Source organism: Lissotriton vulgaris, chromosome 8 (assembly GCF_964263255.1).
Source record: "Lissotriton vulgaris chromosome 8, aLisVul1.2, whole genome shotgun sequence".
Classification (NCBI taxonomy): domain Eukaryota; kingdom Metazoa; phylum Chordata; class Amphibia; order Caudata; family Salamandridae; genus Lissotriton; species Lissotriton vulgaris.
This window is the reverse complement of record NC_141696.1, coordinates 516,460,689-516,488,074: the sequence shown is the minus strand read 5'-3', so window position 1 is coordinate 516,488,074 and position 27,386 is coordinate 516,460,689.

The window sequence follows — 27,386 nt, the reverse complement described above, 5'->3', positions numbered from 1 at the left end:
ATAATTTCTCAGGCCAATGAAATGAACACAAAATCGAAAACAAATAAGCATAGTAGCAACGCTACTGAGAAGGAGAGCAGTGCACCTGAAATGCACAGAAGATTTTGAAATATAATTTACCTACAATGTAATCAGCAGCATTATTGCAGGAGAAAACAGAGTAGTGAAGAAATAGCTACTACTACTCACCAAGCCCGGGGATCTCAAGGCCGAGCAGGTCGATCAAGTCGCGTTCCTGGTCCAGGAGATCTGTCCAACGGTGGGTGGCCTGGTTGTAGGTGCGCCGGACCCGAGAGTGTTGGTACATGGCCCGGAACACCTTCTCCCACCGATTCCGGTGCTCCTGGATCCCGTAGCCGCTAGCGATCTTGCCGCCTGCCATGATGGTCCTGGGGAGGCGGCGCTGGACATAAAAGACTAGTGCGGCCACCTCCTCCACGCTAAAGATCTCCCGGGCTGTGACTGTATCCCTCCTCAAACGCCCGCACGGGAGCCGGGCACAGGGGGCAGGACCCTTTCCCTTCTCAGGCTGCTTCCCGGCTCCCTTTACCATGGTCTGGGCAGAAAAGAAGGTAAATAATAAAGAAGAAATAGAATAGGGAAGAAGAAAAGAAAAGAGTTTCAAAAAGTAGTTGAAAATTAACCAAATGTAGCAGAAAACACAAAAATATAGAGCTATAACAATAGAGGGATAGATAATAAGTAAAATAGATCAAAAAAACTTCAAACAAGCAAAGGATGGCAGAGATTGACAGAGGATACAAAAAGCATGCCCAGAACCATAGCAATTAATGAAAAACAAGATGGCCGCGTCCGTTCACGACCGCGTGGGTAAGTTCACACAAGATTTTCCTTGCGATCACACGCAAACTTGTACTAGCGAGCCGCACACTTTGCGAGATTACACATAGCGCCCGGAAACGGAAATACATCACGCAAACAAAATGGCCACGCCCGTGAATGACCGTGAGGGTAACTTCGCGCCGTTGCGCTACAAGCGGCTCGCTAAAATGCACAAAACCTTGCAAACTAACACGCCGCAAAAAGCAAAACGCATATTCGCACGAATTCGCGGCTTCCGAATTTGATCTAGCGCAAATTTGTGCCCCGCGAATCCTGCGAAATTGCAGAAAAACGATTTTTGCTAAACTGAAAGCACTCAGCAGGTGCAAAAGTTCAACCTCATCATTAGTAACCATTCCCTGTAGTACTTCCTGAGGGCCCCCTCAAGAGTTCAGTTGCTTACTTGCAACTATTCTATGACCCTGCTCTAACCCTCACAGCCGGCTCAGAGAATAGCTACAAGTAGACCACAAAGGTCCTGTCAAAAAAAATTGCCCTGCAACAGAAAGCAATTACAGATAGGGAAGCAGGTGCCAGACTCAGTGACACATTAATCAACCCCAAATTAATTCATGTCAGTTGAAGCAGGGCAGGTGTGCTGCCTTTTCCCCTCATAATCCACAGTGATGAACCAGAGGGTGGCAGTGATGTACCAGAGGGTGGCAGTGATGTACCAGAGGGTGGCATGGGTGAACCTGAGGGTGGCAGTGGTGAAACAGAGGGTGCTGTGATGAACCAGACGTAGAAACAACATAGTCGCGACCGTTGCGACCCGACAAGTAAGTTCGCGTTTGCGAACTGGTACAAAACCCTTGCGAACTGGCAGAAACCCTTGCGAACACAAAAAAAGAAAAAATCCACAAATTTGCTGGAGTTCGTGGATTTTGCGGATTGCAAATTCGTGAATACGCAAATTCGCAAACCGCAAATTCGCAAAATTCGCCCATGCTTAATTTTTAGATAGAGTTTATTGTCTACAGTTCCTGGTGCTCTTGTCTGTAAAGTACCCTAGGTAGAATCCTAGCTCTCCCATGCTCAGGGCTGGTACTGAGTATATTATACCTATATTTAGCTATATATGCATATCTTTATGATATTTTAGCAGGTGAAATTCTGACTGTGATACATTGGTAGCAAAATATTTGCAGCTTGATATTCAGAAAGGCTACCCTGAACCACAAAATGGAGAAAAACAGCTGCCACCTAGCTTTGGGCCATCCAAATACAAATAACAGCAAATGCAATCAGGCTGATATAATTCCAGGACGAACAAGATTCCAAGATGATAGTTTGTATCTCCAGATGCCAAAATAGTATGAGTCAGTGAGTGTTATGCTGCATAAGATGAGGTATGAGAATAATGGCAAGCACAAGGCAGATATAAATGCCAAATAATGGTTTTCCAGAACTCCCTCAAAGTTGGCAAAAGCCACAGCTTGTTTTTTATGTATCCAATCCTCATGCTAGAAGTATAAATCGAGCTATTTTTGAACTAGGACCATGCTAATGGATTCTATCAGAAGTTTTTTCTGATTTTGTGGTTACTTATTGACAAATTGTCCATCAGACTGTGAAACACACCATATCCCATTGATACGGATTAAAGGGATTTGATTGTGGTAACAATGACATGTTCTTAGAGCCAGATTAGAAGAAGAAAATGTGCTTTCTGAAATCTAAACATATCTATCCTGAAAAGAAGACAAGTAGGCTTGGGTGGAGAGATTCCATGGAACTCTGTGAACAGGAGGAAGAATGCTTGTCTGCCCGCTCACGCTGCATTTAAGACCAGTAGCACATTCCACAATGAGAACTCAGCAGAAGCAGCACCATGCAGTCCGCATGGGTGCTGCCAGTTTATTTTAACTGCTTTCTCTGCTCATCTGAGCATGGTGCTAGGCCTCATTTCAATCTAGCCGGTAGGAGGAGCAGACTTCCACGCGGGACGTTTTTCAATTGAAAGAAGGAGGGTAAACACAGAGGAAATTATCTCGTGTCCCGGGTATCTATTCGCAACCTGGAACCTCATAACGCTGTAAACGCTTCGAATCTATTTGGAAATCGGTATCCTGTGCACATTTCTTCTGCCTTACTGCGTGCTTGGGATATACTAATTTTAAACCTTTTTTCTCAGCTATTATGCTGGATGCATTACTGAAAGTGGAAATATGATAAAGATTTCGCCATCATTTTAATTTAGAACACTGTTTATATTAAGAAGATAATTCGCTGGACGAATATCTCCTGCAAAGGATAAGGAGGCAGTATACCCCTTATGATACACTAAAAGACCCCTTGTTTACCTGAGAAGTATTGGGAAACATTTGTACAATTACCCTGATGAAGGCGGTTTTATATTGACTATACCGCCGAAACGCTTCGATGCTCAAGGAGCGAATTTGGAAATAGAAATTAAGGGAAATTCAAAATAACTGTTTTATTTGAGTATAGTCCTTTTTCCCTGTAGCTCCTTTTTTATTGGAATGTTGATTTTATTTATTATTGTTCCGTCCTGTATGTGTTTCCCAATTTTTAACAAATGTAATGTATGTTAATAAATTGTCCAAATACTTAATTTTACCATAGTGTTTTCACGTGCATTGAGTTTTTCACTATTTTCATTGCTTCCTTGTTACTTTTTGGTATTGGTAAGTCTATTGTCTGGCTGTAAGTACATATGTATTAACGTTAATTCGCCCAAAGGGAATTAATTTTTGACTTGCCTCATTTCAATCTGTGCCAAACCTCCTCCTATCTCACTCATCCACCCCTTATTTACTTTTTTTTACCAGTGTGAGTATTTCTGTGTGTGTATTTAGGATTTTGTAATTTTTTTTTACTTTATCAAGACTTTTGGTACTTTTTTGGTTTTTCTTTCATCCTCTTCCTTTAGTTCTTCCTTTCTGCTTTGCTGTTTGCTTTTGTCCTACTTCTTTTTTCACCCCATGCCATGGCCGAACAGGCAGCTTAGTGTCGGCACCAGAGTGGCACCCAACTTCAAGTCACACATTTTCTGGTTGCTGACACTGCTCAGGGATGCAACCCTGCCCTATTTACTTGGAGGAATAGGTGCCCACAGTTGGTTTTTTTTGTGCAGCACCACTTCTCTTTCACGCTGTCGGCAAGCGGCAGGCCTGATACAGGCAACGCCAAGCGGGAGCGTCCACTGCTGTAGGGGAGAGTGTGACAGAGAGTGGGCCATTGCTATAGGGTGCAACACAGAATGCAGCAGCGTACGCTTTTCTGGGCCAATCTACTAGATCATGAGAAGGACCTGCTTGACCTGCTGGATGTCGAGGTTGCGTGGCCTGGTGAGTAATTATATTTTTTGTTTTCTAAAAATGCTAATATTTGTTTTTCATTTAACATGCTTCTCACACTTAGAGGTGTGTTAAGTTTATGTTATGAATAATATCTGATTGAGCTTGAGCTAGCCAGATGCTCAGCACTACCTAATTGTACTCATCAGTGCTAGCTTGGGCTGAGTATTTAAGAAGTGATGCAGACTCCTCTGTCCTGTCACTATGATAGCAGTATATCAAGGAGTTAGCGTCGTCTATGCCATCCTTTATGTAGCTCATACAGTCCCAATCTCTCAGTGATATGTAGTATGCATTAAAAAGGGAGAGAGATTTGGCCCATCCAAGGGGAGTGGAGAAGCAAAGATCATTCACTGCAATACCTTAGTTGTTCAAAATGTAGTGTAGATTTAGGAAATTAGGAATAGGGTTTAGGAAATTAGGAATAGGTCAACTGGCGATCTGATTTAGAAAAGTACAATGCCACTGTGTCTGCCTGTCAAAATATTTTTGGGGAGATTAAGTATATCACTGATCTATTTTGTTTCTTATTTATTTCTTACACCAGCACCCAAGTGCAAGACGGCACCACAGCAGGCTGAAGGAGCTGCTACCACTAGTGCCACAGTGGGTGGAACCACCACCACCATCACAAGTGCTGCTGCCATGGACTATGGTTCAGTTGGCCTCAGTAAGTCCTGGTGTTAGTATGTTCCTAACTTTTATCTATCCCCACTATTTGAATATTGTTGCCTTGTTTATTTTTGTTTACTGTCTTCTTTTATTCAACTTCTCTATCTAATGTTTGTTAAATTCTTGTTATCTTATCCCTGCATTTCTGTAACTGAATTCCTCCTATCTGTAGCTTTCTTCTATTTATATTTTTATTAAGTTTTCCCTCTCCCCTAATATGTCTTGTGGTACTGTAAGACTAAGTGAACAGATATTTGGTACTGTGAAGATTGCAGGCTCAAGTAAGCTATTATTTCCACAAATGTTTGTTGGGAAATGAAAAGGCTTTCTTGCTCATGCTCAAACATTCAAAACAAGAGAGTAGCCATGGTCATGGGGCCACTAATGTTGTGTTATCATTTACTGATACAGTATACCAGACGTTTCCATGACAGTAAAGCATGGCAGGAAAGTATTAGATTCCATTGCATTTGTCAACTAATGCCATATTTCTTCATTGACCGTTCCACTCCTTCATTGCGCTTCAATGACTCAGAATCATTATAGCTCTGTCCTTCCATTACGAAAAAGTGTTTGGTTGGGTTGACTATCTGGATGTTCTAACATGCCCACCAACAAACATCCCAAAGTGATAGTTTCAATGGAAGAATGCAACCGAACTGTAGTGAGGTATTGCTTTTGTACTTTGTTAAAATATAATATGAAATAATTAGGAGGCAAATCTGATATCTAAAATGTGCAATTTTGTTTCCAGCCACACAGACCAGTGCTGGGGCCGGCAGCTGTATCACTATGGAGGAGGCCCAGGAAGAGGTTGGAGGGGGATTCCCAATCAGTGGCAGGTAAGAGTGGTGATGGTAAGTCAAATTGCTTGCTTACTTACAAATTAAGCATACTGTGTTTGTTAAACAAGGCAGATATCCCAGACATCACCATTCATCACCTCCCTGCTCATACCATTCCACCACCCTTGACTTAACTGCAGCATGGGTCAAATCAGCCCTGCAGGGTTGGCTGCGCAATGTGAGTCTGCTTTAGTTAAAGCAGCGTTGCAACATTTTCAATGCATTACCAAGTTCCCACTCAGTCACCTCATACTCGTTCTTCACCCCATTATTCTTTACTAAATTATATCCTAGTCTAGCCTAAAACTAAGAAATCCATTCTTAGCATGTGCAAAATTTTCCTGGCTGAGTGATTTATGCATAAATATTTCATGGCTTCAATGACGGATTCACGACAGTTCAATTTTTTCCTTTTCATCATTCGTCAACTGCAGTGACTGACTAAGGTAAGGCTTAGCGAATGATGATCAATAACACCCCACTATTCCAGCAAAAACTCTATCCAGCTTAATACTTTTACTTAACTTGCAGTCCAGTAACTTTCCTTAGTGTCAAGTGAAGGTATTTATTGAAAATAATTTGTGTTGGAGGGTGAGGCCAGGGAGTAAATTGGGACTAAATGCCTGATTTAGAGTTTTGGGTGATTGGATACTCTGTGACAAACATGCCTAATATAATATATATCCTGTTGCCTTCTTTGTACTGCAGTGCATCATTTTTGTCCACTGTCTACTTACGGCAGACAGGATATCTGTGTGTGATGTAGTATTATAGTTATTGTTATTATTCATTTCTCTCTTTGAGGACATGGTGGAATTGAAAGGCAGTCAGAGAGGTGCAGGGCCATTGGAATTAAAGTAAGATAATAAATTGTTCATTATAGCTACCGCAAATGCAGACTGCAAAGAGCAACAGGCCAGAAGCTAGCATGCCTCCATTAATGTTGCACAGCAAGAATAGAATACTAATAATTATGCTGCATATATGCCTTACTCATTAGTGAGGTACTTTATTAATATTTTTAGTTTTGTGGGAGGTGTTTTGTTTTGGGTGGAGAGATTAGGATTAGGAAGAGCAATTGGGGTAATTTTGGACTTTGCTTTGGACTATGGAAATTGGTTGGGACAATATTTATAGGTTTAGGGAGAAGGGTGGGCCTGATGTGGGTGGAGAGGGTGGCTTTTTTATTTGCTTAAGAAATTACAGGGAATAGTTTACTCATGCCCTTTGTATTTGAGCTGCTTTTAGCACAGCCTTAATTGACAAAAAAGCTGCATTCTGGGCAGTCACATAAACCGGTACATCAACCTTTCCCCCTTGACTTCCCACAGCTGATTCTGAAGTCCCTTTTCATATAATTAATTATGTATTTGATAGGCAGGTTACTTGCTTCACTTGTAGCCAAACATTGCTCCACTAACAGAGTGGGAACAACACACACTAGGTCTGTCTTATTGCTTTTTGCTACAGGATGTTAACTTTTGCAGCACCAAGCCACTCATCAAAGTATATCTACAGTTAGTTATACCATTGTCCTACTACCCTCTGTAACTATATCAACCACTAGGGGATATGCCTATATTACCTTGTTGTGACAAGTTACATACATAGCAAGAAACAAATCTTCAGTAGAAGCTACCAACTAAACTAGAACACTTCACTTCTTAGCTCCCTTGCCTGAATAGATGAAGCAATGGCTACTACCTCTCTCAATCTTCCGAAACGTTATTGCAGGGTTTCCCACGGTGCCTCCTTAATGTTTGTGGTAGCAGGTAGTATGTTTTATTTGGTTGGGTAAAAACCCTAAAAGTAAATTACAAAAATACAATTATCTTAAAAAAGCCTTAAAATACATAAAAATATGTAAAACACAAATTGTGCTTGATGCTCCTTGAAACAACAATCAGATTATCCCTAAAGTACTTATGTGCTAATATTTTCAAAAGGGTGCATCTTATGATTTAATTTTTATGTCTTGCTTCACTTTCAGTGTATCTTGTGAGGTGCAAAGTTACAAATAAATTAGTCACAGTTCACAATGATATTAATGATCTATTTGGTATGTTTGATTTGTCGTGGATGTAATTAACAAGCAGCTAAAACTAGACCCACATTGATAATGCCCACAAGGCTCTCCACAACACCAGACCCACCTACATGAACCACCCAACGCCTCTTGTTCCATGCACCCCAAAGAGCCATCCACTTGGCCCAGCTCTCCCTTATCATGGTACCACGCTTCAAGAAGACCACAACAGGATGACGCGCCTTCTCCCTCCTCACAGCGTAGGGATGGAACACCCTTCCTCTCCACCTCCCACAGACACCAACACGGTCCAAGTTCTTGAAGGACCTTAAGACCTTGCTCTTCGAATGAATCACCATGAACTTCCAGGAGCTGCAGACCCCCCCCCCCCACCCCAGAGCCTTGAGACCATTTCAGGTGAGCAGCTGAGCTTCACAAACCTTTGATTGGTTGATTGATTGATTGATTGCTATCACCCTGGATCTATAAAGTACATGTACATTTAAACACAATAACAAGCACTTGTCAATAATAGCCCTCTATGCTTAAAAACGCCTTTATAAATAGAAAAGGAGAACAGTATTACACTCCATCCAACCAGGGAGTCAAATTAATACCCCTGAGGTTAGTGAACTATTTTCACACATTAGCCACCAAGCATACAACAAATAGCTAGACAAAGCAAACACTAACCACTGCGTGGTATCTCTCTTTAGGATTTTTACAGCCTCCTTCAGATGCCTCAGGGGTAGGATGCGACAGATCAGGATTAGCCACATTTTCCTGTTGGCAGTATATTTGGGGCAAAAACGATCCAAGGATTCATGAATAAACAAGCAAATAGGACAATTTGGGGAGCTAGTCCATCCTACCCATCTACTACCAAACTCATTCAGTGGTAGAATGCCATATCTGAAGTTTAATATAAGAATCTGGCCTTCTGTGACTCTGCAATTTAGGAAGTCTTCACAGATCATTCTGTCCAGAAATCTGCCAGTTTACTCAACAACATTAGTGTGGCATAACCACTGATCTTTTATATGGTCCCAGTATCTCCTATTTACACTGATTAAAGATTTGTTGTGTATCGGCTCAGAATTAGTTCAGAATTCAGACATCCCCATACTAAATAGCCACTCTCCAACATGTTTGAACCAAGGTATGTTTCCTTTAGGATCTAATGCAATAATCCCAGCAACTGATTCTCATAGGGAGACTAGTGAATCATTGGTCCATACTTCAGGGCCTAAATGCAGCCACATGAGCTATGTTTTTCAGGCCGAGATCCAGTCGAATGGTGGCTAGGGACGCATTAAGAGGAAATGCAATTCCAGATCTCATAAGAGTATTCTCTGTTCTTTCAATGCCCCCTATGTTGTTCAAATCCCATAGTTTGGCACCATCAGGGCTGCCGTAATATCCTTTCCCGGGTAGATTCCAATGACCAGTAGTATAGGCCAAAAGTTTGAGCTCTTCAGCTTTTTGGATATAGCACAGCTCACATGCTGCAGGGTCACCTGGCTGTTGACTAATCGTGGGGATTATGATAGAGTGTTAGTAAGCTTAATCCCCAAATAATCAAATTGTTTTACTTACTCCAAATTAGTGTTTCCCAGTTTAATCTTACTTTTTAATTACCTATTAGGGTTCAAATTCAGCAATTTGGTTTTGACCGCATAGGAGAGTAAAAACTGATACAGTAAAATTCTGTAGGTCTATGTGGGATTTTGAGCCTAATAAGGTATTTTCAGAACATACCAGTGACTATGGGCCCGATTCACAGAATGAATTTAAGACTAAATCCTAAACTTACTACTATTTTGGTATTCACAGAATGTACTTACTACTTTTGGCATTCACGGAATGTACTTACTACTTTCGAGATTCAGAGAATAAACTTACTACTTTCGGTATTCACAGAATATACTTACTACTACTAACTTTACGTCCGCCACCCGGCCATAATTTTCGCAGCCGGGCCAGAATTTACGGCTCTTTGGCGGAGTTAACGGTTTTGTGCCGCAATCTCCGGAATAGTGCCGTAATTTAGGATTACGGGCCGGAAATTCCGATTACGGGCTGGAAGACACAAATTTTGGCAGTTGGTCATGTTAGACATGGGTAAACACCTGTTCAAGTGCCTACCCTCCCCCACCATGGATCAGCTGATCCACTGCAGCCAATCCTAGCCCACCAACATGGATAAATGCAGAGCAGACACAAACAAACCTTTTCAGAATATCACTGAATGTGTTTGTAGCACCGCCCCATGCCATGCGGCAAAACTACTATAGGAGGAGGACGAGAGCTGAGAGGATTTTCAGGCAGAGGATCAACCAATTTGGAATGACTAGCCAAGATGTAAGGGCCAGGTACCATTTCCCACCAGAAGTAATCTGGGATATGATCTGTGAGTGGGAGCGGGAACTTGATTCTGTGACCTGCAGCTCACATGCAATACCAGCATATCTCAAGATCCTGTCTGCCCTACACTTCTTTGCCACTGGGTCATTCCAAAGGGTTGCCAGTGACCCTGTGGGCATTTCCCAGGCGAGCCAGTCGCGGTGCCTGCATCAGGCACTGAGATGCATCACTGCTAGAGCCCTCAACTACATACAAATGTCACATACACTGGCCATGAGACAAACCGCAGCAAGAGATTTTTTATCTCCTTGCACAATTCCCACGTGTGCTGGGAGCAATTGACTGCACCTATGTGGCCTTCAACCCAGCCACATTGCACACATCTTCTGCAACAGACACAGATGACATTCCATCAACGTGCAAGCTGTCTGTGATGCCAGTGGGAGGTTCATTGACGTGCATGCAGTGCTCCCAGGCAGTAAGCATGACAGCTTCATATTCCGCATGTCACCTCTTGCCCGGCGTATGGCTGCAGGAGAATTTGGCAACATGTGGCTACTGGGTAAGTACCAAGCACTAAAAATGAGTAATATGTGCCATTGAACTGTCTAAAGGCCCCCCAATATTAACCATTGTACAATGAGAATCAGTGCCCAACAGACACTGCATGTACGAACATATAGATCATGTTCTGTGCAAGTTAAAAAGGGAAATGTTAACAACTGCCTTTTCTTCCCTCCTCAGGCAACGCTGGCTAGGCACTCTCCCCACATCTCCTCACCCCTTACAGGCGTGCAAACACTGTACCTCAGCGTAGGTACAATAGGGCACACATACGGACTCGAGCCATCAAAGAGCTCACTTTTGGGCTGTTGAAGTCGCGATTCAGATGTCTCCACTGTACAGGGGGTGTGCTGCAGTACTCCCCAGAAGTTGTGTGCAAGATTATATTTGCCTGATTTGTTTTGTATAACATTGCTTTAACAAATGGCTTACACATGCCTCTGGAACCTCGGCTAGCTCTGAATCTGGGAAACCGGGTCATTGCACATGACCGACGGCAGGGCATGCAAGTCCATGATCAGCTCGTTGCCACGTTTTTCACATGAGCAACCTGTAGCGTTATGGACAAAATGTGGTTTGCTGTCTGTTGTCAGTGATGAAACTTGGATAGACACGACAGTGTCAATAAATCCCACCCTGAGACGACTTTGCAAGCCACACAAACTGCATGCAAATCACAGCCGCTGACAGTAGTCAAAAGGTGGAGTGTGCCTCAGGTCATGTGCCCATGTCAGGGATCAGTGTAGTGGACATCCCTAAAACCTACAATTCACGCTGATGACAAACAATACATATCCTGAGAGACATACCTGGAACACATAAGGATGGGTCACCAATTCACAAAAGGTTGCATACTTAGGCCTGTGACCTCAACAGATTTGACTCCACCACAAATGATGGGCCCTGAATGTGAGTGATGATGTCATGGGAGAATCAGGCACCATGGGCCAGATCTACAATAACTGGTGCATCCCAGCATATCAGCAGGGATGCCCCAGTTATTCTGCCTCACAGCAGACACCCCTAGCGCCATCATGGATGCGCTGCATTAACAATGCGGCGCCCCATGGGGCAAGTAAAGACAGAAGTGTGACTCATATGCTGTCATAAAGGTGAAGCACTGCTGGAGTTGCGTTGCAAGCGCAACGCAGCTCCAGCAAGGCAAGCGGTGACCCTATGCCTAACATGCTCCGTCAATCCTTACGCCTTCAACAAGCAGGCGCAGGGTTCTGATGCTGAGTGGCTATTAAAGTGACTGAGTGAAATGTTTTAGATTTCACTCTGCTACTTTTAGGAGGCGTTCCTGTTCTGGAACCCCCCCCTGCGCAGGAACGCTTAACTGTGGCGCAGAGCCTTACAACATGACACATTTTCCAGATATTCCACACTTGAGCGTCACTCACGTAGACTACATGCACTTTGTATGTAATACATTCCACGTAATAATAAGCAATCCTCATTTCATTTACAGACGTTGTAACACAGTAAGCTGATGTAATTCATGATTTTTAATTTTTGCTTGTAAGTGTTTTCATGTGATGACTCATCGTTAATGCATAGACATACTGTTGTTTTGAATGATTTATTGGTTCGTTTTCTGAAAGCTAAGGTCCTGTATGTTTACATTTTAGGCCCCTGACGAAGGGTTATTCCTACTAACCCGAAATGCATTGGGCAAGCATGAAGTAATGTTATGAAATATTCATGATGGATATAAAATTCAACTATGATTTGATGAAGGAACATCCTTTTGGAATGTAATAAATTCTAAATCAAGAACCCAAGGAAGATTTGATTGTATTCTTTTGAAAAAGTACAGTAATCTTTGAAGAAACTGGCCAGTTTCATGTTAAATTAGCGCACCTTTCAGTGATTTCCTAATCACATTTTGGACTCATTATATAAGGCACTATCAGGCATAGTGCGAAAAGGAAACGCGCCCAAATTGCCTTCAAATTTAAACAATTTACCGAGTGCACGGAGATACAATAACCACATTTTCCAGATGCGTCACGTTGAAAATAAGCCACAGCATGGCGATGGCCTTGCGCTGCGTGACAAAATTGACGCAACTTTGGCGCAAATATGGCATACAGGGCTCGTAAATCTGCCCCATGTGTCTGTGACATATCCACACTGCTCCACACCAATGTTACGTAACACATCACACAACTCTGATACTGAGCACTCAATATAGACTACATGTCCCATAATGCAAAGTATGATAAAATGAAACTAGGCTCTGATGTTATGTTAGCCCCCCCCCCCGCCTGTGAAGAAGTGTCATGAAATTATCTGTTCCCCCTTTAGATACATATTCATGATTCACACCTGCACTGTAATTTCACTTTTTACTACAACAGAACAACAAGATGGCAGTGGATTTGATTACTGATTGTGGATGGACCATGATGATTTCAAAATGGCTGCCAATTACTTCCTGTGATGTATTTCCTGTCTCTCACTTCCTGTATAACCTCTCCTGTATGATATAATGTGTTCCGGTCATTTTCGGAAGTTGCGGGGCAAAATCGTAAGTTCCGGTGTCGCGCCGTTATGCGCGTGCGCGTAAACTACGACCCGGAAACTACGTTTTCGGGCAGCAAATTCCGAAAATAAACTGGAACACATCATTTCATACAGACAATGTTATACAGGAAGTGGGAGACAGGAAATACATCACAGGAAGTCGTTGGCAGCCATATTGTGTTCACTCTGAGTCATCCTCTATCACTGAACAGATCCTCAGGCATCCTGCTGCTCTCATTTAACTTATTTCCCCATAATGTCTGAGGAGTATGAGGAGAGAGCACCCCCTTTCACAGAAAGGGAATTGAACATCTTGGTGGAGGGGGTGCTGGTGAAATTTCCTCAGCTATATCGGGACCCTGAGCATCAGCTGAGCACCGCAGCCCGGGCCAGGCTGTGGGCCAACATCGCCGAGTGCTGCAGTACAGTGGGAGTGTCCACCAGGAGTGCTAGGGCATGCCGCAAGCACTGGGAGGACTTAAAGGCCTGGGGCCGTCACAAGGCTTTGGAGCTGCCTGGCCTGTCTTCCCAGCACCATGTGCATCATCCTCGCCTCTCCCCACTGTACAGGAAGGTCCTGCGAGCAGCTTGTCCGACCCTCCATCTTCAGCTGGAGGAGCATGAGCAGCGGAGACCTAGTAAGAGCATCATATTGAATATGTGTCTGGGAGTATGATGTGAGTGAAACAGTGCTGTACCATTGTGTGTCCCATGCCTCCATTCACCAATACCGTGTCCAAGCAGCAGTCACCAAGATTAAAGAAGCACACTGTGGGCATATGGACTGTACAGGGCAGAGTGCATTTTGGGAGTTGTAGTTCCTTCATGACAACTGGGTAAATGAGCCACACTCATGCATTCATATTGAATTTTGCTCTGCAAGCACCACTAACATTGAACCAAGTAAATCATAACTAATGTGTGCATTGGATGAGCAATGGTACAGAGACTGTCCAGTGTGCGCATGGCAGGCCATAGGATATTGGATGTTGTGATTTGTATTGCGCCTGTGGAGTTGGGTTCCACTTGAGCAAGATCATCATGTGCCATGGAGTCTAGACAGACTTTGAGATTCTTGCATCACTCTTAAGTGTTCCTAAATTTGCAAGGTGTGTCCACTGACAGACGTCTCACCCTTAGTGGCCGTATGACATTTCACATTTATTTATTTATTTATAACATTTGTAGAGCGCGCTGTTACCAAACTGTGTCCTGGCGCTGTAATGATAGCTCCCCTAACCTAAGCCTCCTGTTTAGTTCATGATCAGACACGTTTTCAGACTATTACGGAAGGTCATCAAGTCAGTGATCTGTCTAACAGCCAAAGGTAGAGCATTCCAGGCTGTTGCTGCCCCCAGGACGAAGCTTCTGCCTCCCCAGTGCGCTTTCCTTATACATGAGGTCATAATCAGCCCCCGGTTGGCTGACCTGAGATGCCTACCCGGCCTGTACAATTGGAAATGCAGTTTTAGAAATGACGGGCCAAGTCCATGGACAGCCTTAAAGACTATGCACAGGGTTTTAAAAGAGATACGTTTCCGCACAGGAAGCCAGTGCAGCTTCAACAGTTCCTGGGAGACGGATGGAAACTTTGGTAGGCCTGTGATGAGTCGAGCTACTGCATTTTGCAAGACCTGAAGTTTGTTAAGAAGCCCCTGTTGAGCCTCAACGAATAAACTATTACAATAGTCAAGGTGAGATTAACAAGGGCCATCACCACTGTTTTCTTACACTCCTCCAGTAAGAAAGGAAGAATCTTCTGGATAATTTTCAATGTAAAGTGGATGGATGAGGTCATTGCATTTACTTGGGGCCTAAAGGTGAGCTTATTGTCGATCAGGACCCCCTAGGTTCTTGACCTTCGTGACATGTACAGGTAGCTGTCACAACCACCCACCACTGTTCACCGGTGTACTGCACTACCGTTTAAGTCAACAAAGCCAATATGTGGCACTGGATTGTCCGATGATGAGTGGGGACTGCTAAAGGCTAGACTCACAATGTAGCTAGAGAAGTAGTCCAGACCCTATGTGGATGTGTGACCCATATTGGCCTTGTCCCATACAATGCTCCAAAGCAGATGACACTTTTCCAGACGTTAAATAGCTGGAAATCCATATCAATGACAAGAATCTATAAAATCTGGACTCTTCATGTTCTCATTTGGAGGTCTGGTTTTTGAGCATGCACATGTAGCAGTGACAGGACACACAGATCACAAGAATGCCAAGGTTAAGGTTTGGCCAATACCGTTGCGTAAGCCACAATAATACACATGAGATGTCCATGTCAAACTCAATTCTGTATATGACAGTGAACATACATGTAATGTAAGTTCATAAACAGAATAGGGGTTGGGAGCATACTGCCTCACAGCCCCAGTGTGGAATTCAAAAACCTTGGAGTCCTTTAAAAGCAACAAGAGGCTGACACAGAATTCTGAAATATCAAAGGACAGTTTATTACACTCATGTGAGGTGAGGCTGCGTCGCCCAAAAGCCATGGCAAATGAATGAGGCAGTCTGAGGAAGTCAGAAGGCTGATGCCTTATATACATTTCAGACTTACACAGTAAGCATACATAAAAGGGGGCAGTCTTAGCTCCTGCGAGCACACAAAGAATACCATTTAAGGACATATGGAACCAAGTGGGAGGAGCTAACAGTTTCAGAACGTAGTGAACACATTCCTATGTAAAACTTAATCAGTAACAGATGCAAACTCTACCAGGCATTTCTGAGCATGCGTGGAAGTGGAGGAGGCTAAATATATCCTGTTACTAGGCAGACTTCAAGTGCAGTTAAAAGGAAGGTAGGACAATGCACAAAGTGAGCACATGGTAGCACATGGTAGCCAAGATGGCCTCCAGAAACTAAAATGGCTTCTAAAAAACGGGTAAGATAACTTCTAAATGCGAAATGGCTTCTGCTAACGCTAACCCATTTATGCTAATTTACAACACCAGCACAGTTTGCCCCTGGGTTGGCTGTGTGCCTGTGAGTGGTACTGTGACCTGTGAGGAACTTGGCAGCATTTTCAGCAACCACAGATGATTTTGAAGTAAGTTTGAACTGTGTACTGCATTTACCAGGATGCAACAGGGTAAACAGTGCTGGGACTGTGAGGCAGTATGCTCCCAACCCCTATTCTGTTTATGAACTTACATTACATGTATGTTCACTGTCATATATTCTGTTTATGAACAAGGCACTTGAGCCTCTTTTACACAGCCATTGGCTCACTTTTGTGATGCAGCGGCGGAGCAAACAAAGTACCATGCTGCTGGGTAATTACAACGTGACAAATCTGGTGCAGGAACGCCTCCTAAAAGTGGCTGAATGAAATCTACAAGATTTCACTCAGTCACTTTCAGGGGCATGCTGCATCAAAACTCTGCTCCTGCTTGACGCAGGTGTAAGGATTGACGCAGCATGTCAGCGATCGTGCACCCCCGAGCCTTGCTGGAGTGTGGTGGCACTTGCCACGCCACACGAGCAAAGCGCCGCTTTTCCACCGGGGATGCATCAAGCATCTGCCCACCCAGGCACCACGGTGTGCCGCACTGTAAATGCGGTGCTTCAGGGGTGGCGCACGGGTGGGCAGATGCGTCTCAACTCTTTTGGCACACCTCTGCTGATTAGCAGAGATGCGCCAGAAGTTGTAAATCGGCCCCTGACAACTGTAGAGTGTGATCAGGGGAAAAAAAAATCTGACCTTTGCTCATCTATGTATGTGTATCGTCCTGCATGAGACAACCACCACATCAGGATTTTGCTTACACTTCTGCAAGCACGGCTGGTGAGACAGAAGATACGCAGGAACAAGTCCGGAGCAGGAGGACATCAGTTTGCCAGCGGCTACACCCTCTTTCTACCAGTGAAGAAGAGGAGGAGGGGCCCTCTATATCTGCAGGCCAGGGGGTTGCGCCCACCCGGGATGAGGAAGAAAAAGACTCTGGTACTATGTCCCCGGTGGAGGCTGTGGACATTGTAGGGGTGGGGAAAGGACCGGACACCTCGGACCATGATGTGGTGGAGAGCTACTCACCACCCATACACTCTTCACCAGTGGGTCACAATGAGGTGTCCCCGGGGCAGGCCAACAGTCAATCTGGGCCTGCCACCTGCCACCTGCCCCTCCCTACCTCTAGAGTCCCCCATGCCAATGAGGGTTCCAGCTCGATCCCCTGAAACCTGTCCCCCTCCTCGTAGCCGCCAAGCCGAACAAATCAGCTCCTGACCAGAGGCACCACATCCCTTCTGTCCCCCCGACCACTCCCGGTATTGTTCCTCCTGTGGCTGTGCCAGGGGACTTGGGTTGGATAGTCGAGGGTCTACCTGACAGGGTCGCTCGCTTGATCCTACAAGTGTGTCTGGAAATATGGTCTATGCGAGCGGACCTTGTATGCTCAATGGACAACCTCGGCACCCACATGCAGTCCATGAGCACAGCCATGCCGTCTGTTGTCTCCCAAATGCCTTCCCATACCACCGTCAATGTGTCCCCCTGTCCGTTGCCCCACACAGTTTCCCCCGTACTCCTCGTGTGTCACGTCCCCATATGGTGACTGTTCCTGCACAAGCCAGCCGTGTGGATGTGTCAGACCCTGAGGATCTAGACATTGTGGTCCTGGAGGATGACCAGAAAGACACTTGACTTTTGGACTGAGACATGGTTCTGGAAAAATATTTCTTTTCCCCCTTGTAAATACACTGGTTTCCCTGACGCTCCCTGACGTATTATATTTGTTTTGCCCCACCCCAATCCAAGTTCCCTTCTCCTTCTGCTTTAAGATCATCATTTGTTTTCCTTTCTCCCTTCCAAAAGGACGGTCAGTTTTTTTCCAACATGAATATCTTTGAGTAATTCTAGTTTGCTTAACTTGTTTGACTTCATTTTGAATGTCTGTTCCAAAGATGGACACATATTTATTGAGTCATATGCTATGCACATAATAACGTGTTGCAATGATGTGTTACACTTGTAACTGTCTAACACACACACACACACATGCCTACATCGTTAGACAGGACATGATACACAACATGGTATTACTTTTGTAGATCTTTATTTTCATGATACACCTAGGGACCCCAAGAAAAATTGCCCACATGAATGTCACTGGCAATCGTGTTTGCGTTTCCGCAATAGTGGGGGTGATGAACGCGGTGAGGGGTGAGGTTGAGCTCGTCGCCTTTGTGTATGTGGGTGTTGTACAGGGTGATCAAGAGGTGCAGGTGCAGATGGTGTCTGCACATTTGGTGTCTGTACCTGGACAAGGGCAGGTTGTGCAGGTGGTGGAAGTGACTGTCCAGAGGTTGGTGGTGTATGTGCAGGTGGTGGGGGGCGTGGGAGTGACTGTCCAGAGAGTTGGTGTTGTTTGTGCAGGTGGTGAGGGTGGTGGGAGTGACTGTCCAGAGGTTGTTGGTGTTTGTGCAGGTGGCGGGGGTGGTGGGAGTGGGAGTGACTGTCCAGAGGTTGGTGGTGTTTGTGCAGGTGGTGGGGGTGGTGGGAGTGACTGTCCGGAGATTGGTGGTGTTTGTGCAGGTGGTGGGGTGGTGGGAGTGGCTGTCCAAAGGTTGTTGGTGTTTGTGCAGGTGTTGGGGGTGGTGGGCGTGACTGTCCAGAGGTTGGTGGTGTTTGAGCAGGTGGTGGGGGTGCCTGTTCAGGGTGCTGGTGTGTTTGTGTACCTTGGCTGTGGTGCTGTGCAGTTGGTGTTACAGGTGTGTGGATGTGCTGTCCAGCAGGCCGATATGATTGTTCCCCTCCCTGTGTTGTCCGTGAAGGTAGACTTTGGATCACTCTCACCATGCCCTCTATCATATTCATGGTCAAGGCATGGCATCTTGCACTCTCTTCCCTTTGGATGGATATCAGGTCAGTCATATTCCTAGACATTTCATGCCAAGTGCTATCCATCCTATCCAAAGCTTGGCACACCCTGTCCACCCCCTGAGGGAATTGGACCATGTCCTACAGGGACTCATATGTTTGACAGGGTAGCCCCTATGGCACAAATGTCCTGCCTCACATTTGTCTGCTGTTGGAAGAAGTCCCGCTCCCACTGGCCACCATTGCCACGTGCAGGTACCCTCTGCAGGTGTCTGCCAGGGATGAGATGAGCAGGTCGAACAACAGGGGGGGTGGCAGGTGGAAGACTGTGGGCAGGAAAAGAGGGACCAGGGGATGCCTGTACCACAGCAGGGCTGGAGAGGATAGCAGGGATATACTGCATAGGGAAGAGCGGGTAGGGGAACCACCATGTCGGTCACAGGTGTGAGGGCTGTGAGGGTGTGGTGTCTGTGATTGGATGTGTGTGAGTTGGCTGGTTTGATTTATGCCAAGTTTGTTTGAGAGGAGGCAGACAAGCGTTGCTTGGCAGAGTATGTGATGCCGTGACATCAGTACCGTCATCCCCGGAATCAATGGATATGTGCTCATCCTCCTCCTCAAAGTCAACGTCCTCATGATCTTGAGCCTCTTCTTGGGCATGAGTTGCTGCCGACATTACTGCCTGGAGGATCAGGGGATTCTCCCCTCTGATTCCCTGTCGGCCAGCACTGGTTGTCGGGCTGTCAGCCTCTCCCTCAGCATCATCTGAAACACAGAGGTTGCAACCGTATTAGTGATTGACCAGGTATTACATGTGCTGCAACACCAGGGTTGTTTTAACTGTACTTTGCATCAGCAGATGAGGATCATGTGATCTGGTTAGGGTGCCACCACAAATGACGGCTCACACCATAGCACTGAGGTGTTACACAGAGATGTACATAATACTAGCAAACTCACCAGCTCCAGCCACAACTCTCCCTTTGCATTCCCCCCTGGTATATCCTGCTGCACCTGTCTCCTCATAGTTGTAGAGGGTAGAAACTACATTCTCAATGATCTGCATCCCCAATTGACAGACAGGCATAAGTGACACTCCTGGTTTGTATTTCACTTTGTAAACAACAACTGTTGATTCCATGCAGAAGGGGATCTTGATCTCTGTCATGGCTTAGTAGTTCAAAGTTCAAAAAGTATTTTATTCGGTTAAAAAGTCAATAACCATAAAAGTAGCAAATAAAATACATTTACAGTGATTAATAAAGCAGCTGTTTGTAAAAGGAGAAGTTGTCACAGTTCATGGTTTCCATAATATACATTATTTAAATTTCATCCAAACAAATTGATTTCCGATATTTAAAAACATGTCTAAAAAACTCAGATAATGAGGCAACAGTAAAAACAGTGTCCATTGTTTGCAGTTCTAAAAACGCTGGGCGACATCTATGTAAATTCATCTCTTTTAGGATAGGGACAATAAGTTTCCTACGAGGCAAAGTATAAAATTTACAAAAAAATAGAACATGAATATCGGATTGTACAGATAATTCATCACAGGGGCATTCAGACACTTCATTTGACCAAGAGTTCATTTCAGGGAAGGTGAATAATCTAAAAACAATATTAAGTCTGAAACGTGTTAAAAGAAATGTATCATAATTAGGCATAGGGAGGCTTAAATATGGCTGTAATTTGTCTCCGGTTAAAATCAACTGATGTGAGGAAACAGTCTTTTTCGTAGTTTCTTCTAACAGTCTTTTTTCACTCAAGTACTCAATGCACAGTTTTTTCAATAATGTTCTAGAGATATGTACCATTGTAGATGGATCATCATAATATTGTAAGCGGTCAATTTCCGTCAGGAACGTTCTGACGTAATTTAACGATTCGAGTCCATTTACATTTTCAAGTTTTAACACGTCCTGAAGTATGGCGCGGTTTAAAACACATTCATTTACAGTCCATACCCTGTGCCACAAAAGAACGAGCTGTGTTCTAATTGTATCTGAAATATACGGCAGCCCCAGCTCAGCATGGCAAATAAAAGTCGCTGTACTTTCTGGTATTGACAGGATATGCCGTAAAAATTTATTTTCCACTGTTTGGACTGATTTTATATTGGAGTATCCCCAGGGCCCTGCTCCATAGAATGCCACCGATACACATGTTGCATTATAAATAGTTAAAATTTCCCTGATCGTTTTTTTCCCCAGTTTTTTTTTATAAAACTCTTTAAGGCCATTATTTTCTTAGAGAACAAGAGCGTTCTTGCCTACACCGCACTTGACCAAGAACCAGTCTCGTGCAACAGGATTCCTAAATAAGGAAAGGTGGATGTTTTTTCTAAAGGAGCGTTGTTTATATACATCGTTTTCATTTGCTTCTTAGTACGTTTGCCACAGTTCATCGAAAAAGTCTTGCTACTGTTAATTTTTAGATCCAAACTGAGCATAAACCTATTAAAGGATATTATCAATTTTTGCAGGGCCATGGGGGTACGGGCCATTAAGACAGCGTCGTCTGCATACAAGAGTGCAGGAATAGATCTTTTTCCAACCTTGGGAATATCCCCTCACTCTTGCAGCAGACAACTTTCAAGGCCATTTATGTAGATAAGGAATAAGAAGGGCGCCAAGACGCACCCCTGGCATACACCACGCCCTATCCCAAAAGACCTACTACATTCCCCCCCTTTTCCATAGCGTACAGTAGCAGTGGCCCCTGAATAAACTCCCTTAGGAATCGAATGATCGACTCTTCTACGTCCAACCTTGACATCAAATCCCATAATTTAAAATGAGACACGCAGTCGAAAGCCGATGTAAGATCAACAAACATAAAATATAAACGCTCCCTTTTTATCATAGTATATTTCTGCTGGATGATAAATAAATTTAGGCCCTGCTCAATTGTTCCTATGCCCTTTTGAAATCCGATTTGTAGGTCACTTATTACCCCAAACTCCTCTGCCCAGTTTTGTAGTTTGGCTAAGATAACTCTACCAAGGATCTTTATAGACGAATCAAGAAGGGATATTGGCCTATAACAAGCACAGTTTTGTCTATCTCCCTTCTTGTAAATGGGAACAATGATTGATGTAAACCAGGATGGACTCAGTCCCCTTACTAAGGCTGCATTAAAAAGTTGTACAAGCATCGGGCCCCAGATTTCACTATTAGCTTTATACAAATCTGCCGGGATCCCGTCTAGACCAGCTGCCTTTCTGCCCTTTGTGGCTTCCAGACTTGTTAGGACCTCGGGTAAAGTTACCACCAACTTTTGTGCCTCGTCCCCTTTCTCATGTATTGAGTTCAGTCCTGTGTCGGCAGTTCCATCTATGGACATATAAAGAGTGGAAAAATGTGCAACCCAATCATCTTCATTGATCGCAATTTCCATGCGAGCTTTGGTGTTTTCATAAGGTAGGGGGGCATTTACCACCCTCCAAAAGGCTGATGTATCTTTGGATTGTGAGGCTGCACATATGTATATGTATATGTATTGCGATTTATATAGCGCACGTGTCACCCGAAGGCATCAAGGCGCTTGCCTTGGGAACCCGTCCTGGTATTCCCCTGTGAGATAACTCCAGCAGGGTATCCACAAGGTGAAAGCCAGGCATCCCACCGCGAGGGGCCGTAGTGGAGATTAAGCAAGCTATTGCCCAGAGTCGCAGAGTGTGAACCCGTGAGTCGAGTAGGCACCGGAATGAGAATTATCGAGTCCGTGGAATTTTTGAGCCCAAGACCCGCCGAGGCGGGGAATTGAACCCTGGTCCAGGAGCGATCTCAGCTTCCGGGTCTGCCGCCTCTAACCCCTGAGCCACACTTCTCCACATAGTTCTTCCCATGCCTCCCTTTTAATGGCATTCTTCCTATTTGTCAATGCGCGATTATAACATTTCCTTAGATTTCTTGTTTGAGCAGTGTCCCGGGGCCCCTGGTGAATTGCATGTTTAAGATCTGTAAGGGCCTTGGTGCATGTCCTATCGAACCATCTTGTACTATTCTTAAACCCATTCCTTAACACCAATTTCAGATTCTCTTTAATAGTGGATGCAATTATGTTAAAGTGCTCTATTATGCATTCACTCTTGGAGTCTTCATCCAGGCAAATTTTAAAACTATCGGCGCAGGTATTTATCAACTTTATTTAGAATTCCTCCGGGACTGCCTTACTCCAGTTGAGTGTATACCCGTTTTGCCTCCATAGCACCACATCTGGGACAGCCTGTACTAGTGTCTGATCGTTTCGTCGTGCCAAGAAGGGGTTCTCAATCTCGAGTATTTGAGGTAAGTGGTCGCTCATTGGTGTGTCCAGAATTTTAAAACTACCTATCCTATGACCATAACCATTTGAGCAGAGGCTAAAGTCAATAGTAGTAGATGCTCCCCTCCCAATAAATGTTTGCACAAATGGCATTGGTCGATGAGCCATTTCATTTACGAAGCCCAAGTCGTAATCAAATAATAAGTCATTTAACAGATCCCCAATTTGAGTATGATAAAAATGTGTGAGATTATTGTCCTGTTCTAATATTAAACCACAAATGCCTTTTTGGCCCTTTTTACATAATGGACAATTAAAATCCCCCCCCATTAAATCATTACTTCCTTCTCCTTGCTGTCTATTTCACATTGTAAGTCATTAAGTAACATTTTCAAAACATCCCGAATCGCATTACCTGGGATATTTTTATAAAAATTTATAGTGATGATACTCAATCCTGTTTTAGTATCTATCGCTAATTTATGGTAGAAATTACATTTAGAATAAAAACGTACCTTCTCATACACTAAACAGTTTAAGAGATACGTAATTAAGCCCCCCTTGGGTCTCCCATGGGCTCCACCTACTGCCGGTGTACAAAATATTTTATAGCCGTTTAAATGTATGGGATCTATAGCCCAAGTTTCTTGAACGGACAAGATGTCCAGGCCATTTGTGACAGTTTCCCAAGAGGGATTAGTAGTTTTTAGTTTTAAACCTGCTACATTCCACAACATCAGGGTACACATATCTTTATTTTGGACCATACTGACATTTCCCATTTCCTTCCCCTGTTTTACAGATGTAATTTTTCTAGGGGTGTTAGTATCTACGGCGGTATATTTACCGTTGTTCCTGGTATCTACTCCATTTACAGATATTATTCTCACTCCACAAGGTATTTGTCAGGTTTATAGTTTCCTTTCCATTTAGTGCCCTTTTGTCGCTTTCCTTTCTTATGCTCATGTCAAGAGTTTCCTGCTTTACGCTACTATCCATTGATTTAATGAGAGTGGATAGAAATAAAAGGGACTGTGGGGCCTCTTTGTGTTCTGGGCGTCAGTCCACAGCCTCTAATTCACTGAACTGATTCTAACAAGGGATGGTGAATGGAACATACTGTGGACCCATCCATTCTGCATAGTGCTGTCGGTCACCATGATGTGTTCTTCCAGCCCTTCGCTGTATTGAAGTCCAGCCGTCATTTACCCCCTCCCCAAATATTTTGAATTTGATCCCCAAGCATTTCATGCCCCCACCCTCCCCTGGGATAATTAGGGCCCCTCATCCAACTCCATCTATTGTCCGGTTGCTGTGCTGGCATATAGAAAAAAGAGAGTGGTCTTGTCACAATTGTAATTCCATTATTTCTCGTTGCCCCCAGACAAATATGATCCATTGTTCGTGGGTCTTCAAAGGTTACCACCACACAGTCTCCTTGAGTTCTCTTTCTAGTTTGTCCCACCCAGGGAACCCTCTGTACCATTAAGATGTTACTAGTTATTGTTGGTGGAAGGGGGGGATTGGAATTTAACCAGTGAAGCACCTTATTTTTAAGTTCCCAGAATGGTTCCGTAACTTGGGGAGCCAATTCAGGAACCCCGGTTAGGATTACCACGTATGGGCATGCTTCTGGTGGTAAATTGATGCTTCTGCGCTTTTCAGTCCTATCTTGGTGGATTTTATCTGGACTATGGGTGGGAACATTTAGGGTGTCTGGTTTATTTATCTTAGCCTTAGTGGCCGGAGTGGATTTGACACAGGTTTTACTTGTTTCAGGCGGGCGGGGGTTTACCAATGGGGTTTTAGGAGCTGGTTTTTAACCTTCAGTTAAACGCTTATCTATTATTTGTGGTTTGTTAGCAGGTAGGGTTGAATGGGCTACTTTTTTAGCCTGGGTCGTATGCAGGGCTTCTATATCCTTGTGTAGCACATTTAGTTGGGTTTCTATTTCCAGAAGCTTCTTTTCCAGGGGAGACAACAAGGATTTAATAAGAGTCTTCAGTGTAGTTATAAGTAGATCTTCCCTATCTATACTGATACCTCTACTATTGGCTGTAGTGCTGTTAGCAAAGATATCAGCCAAAGTGTCATCTAAGATGGAATCATCAATAGTCATAGGCATGGTCCTGGAACCAACCTCTTCTTTCCCTGTATCCGCCCGGAAGCTCCCCTCACTGGTTCCTTACTGCTATCGGCTCCCGGTTTGGTCACAGTTACCGATTTTGCCTTCTTAGAGGTTGTTTTATTATTTTTAGTATGCTTATTTTTTGGGATTGCTCCCTCCCTTTTCCCTCGCATCTCATTATTGCTACTTTCCACCTGGGAATCTATTTGTGTGGTAATCAGAATATTTCCCGATGGTGCCAAGTCCTGGAAATCACAAGAAATAGAGTCCCGAAGTGCAGGCTGGGTACAAGTAATGTTATGGACCTCTGCGTATGTCTGCAAAGGGGTAGAATTACTTAATACATTTTCCGGGCTACGAACCTCAGCAATGTGGCCCATAGACGACCTCCTAGCAAACGCTAGATCTTGGGATACCCTTCTCTCCATGAGCACAATCCCTGATCTATCAGCGAATTTGTGCGTACTATAAAATCATCAAGGGTTCCCGTCAGCTTTGTCCCTCCAGCTGCAGGCTTACTTCTGGTTTCGCGTGTCATTTTTCAAAGAGCACCAAGAAGGGGGAAATAATTTGTTTAAATAGGTTAGTTGGGAGTGCACACAGTGTAATATACCAACCAAAGGATAATATCTACAGTCCAGAGTTCTAGATTGTAATAAAGCAATTTTTTAGCCCGTCTCAAACGGTCCCAATTTTAGAGGAGTACAAATCGATATATGAAATATAAATGCTTACAGTTCCAGGGCACATCCGCGAAGATTTGACCAGGATTTTGGGCCCAGCCCAGCCTCCTCAGGCCTCTGAGGGCCACAGAGGGCCCGCCCTTTGCCCGGGCTTAGCCCGGTGCGTCCCGCGTGCGTCCTCGCGGGACGAGGGACTGGTCACCAAAGCAAAGCACCAACAAAGTTTGAACAAAACACCGCGTCAAGCCCGTCCTCGGGCAGGGAGGCAATCAGCAGGCAGCAGGTCCAGCCTTGGGGAGCATGGAGAACTCAGCACCGGTCACCCCTTTATGCGCCTCCTGGCGCACTCCGGTGACGGGTCTCGTGCCCTGGGGGCGGCTGGGGGCTGTAGTTCCCTTAGCTGACCGGCGGAGCAAAGCCTGGCCGGTCAGCCTTCCGCTAGAGCGCCGAGCCCGCAGGACACGCAAAGCACCAACAAAGTTCGAAAAAACACAGCGTCAAGCCCGTCCTCGGGCAGGGAGGCAGTCAGCAGGCAGCAGGTCCAACCTTGGGGAGCACGGAGAACTCAGCACCGGTCATCACTTTATGCGCCTCCTGGCGCGCTCCAGTGACGGGTCTCGTGCCCTGGGGACAGGAGAGTAGGGTCTGCTATCCTATGGTCACCCCAAATTTTTGCTTTTTGCTTCACTGGTTTATGACTTAATGTGGCTGTGGGCTTGCTAATCAGACCCACAGCCTACTGTTCTCTCTCTAAATTACTGCCAATGCACCCTAGGTGCATTACGAATTGGAACTGGTTCACCTTATTGGCCCCTGAAACAGTGTACCCTAGATACCCAGGGCATAGGTGTTTCCAAGGCCTACCAGGGGCTGCAGCATGTATTGTGCCACCCCTGGCCTGGCCTCCATATTTGACACAACTGGCTGATCACTCAGCTGGGGTAAGTTGGTGTAATCACCTCTTACTTAGATATGGTATCCCTATATCTAACCTTAACTGTACACATATGTTCCTATCAGCCACTCCTATGGAAGGCCTCATCAATCCTGGAGGCAGAGCGCTTGGAAATATGTGAGATGGTGCTCTAGCATGAGCTGAGCCTGTCTGCATCTGTCGGGAACCACTCCCTTAGCTGTTCCGGGATATTGCCATACCATATACTCTTAAGTGCATTATAATCCTCGCGGTTATATGCTAACTTTGGTTTGGCTTTATCAAAACATGTCGAGTAAGGTGTCATACGATTTGGAATACTATCCCCTCAACAGTTCTGTCGACGGGGATAGCATTCCACCCTTCTAGAGGGACAC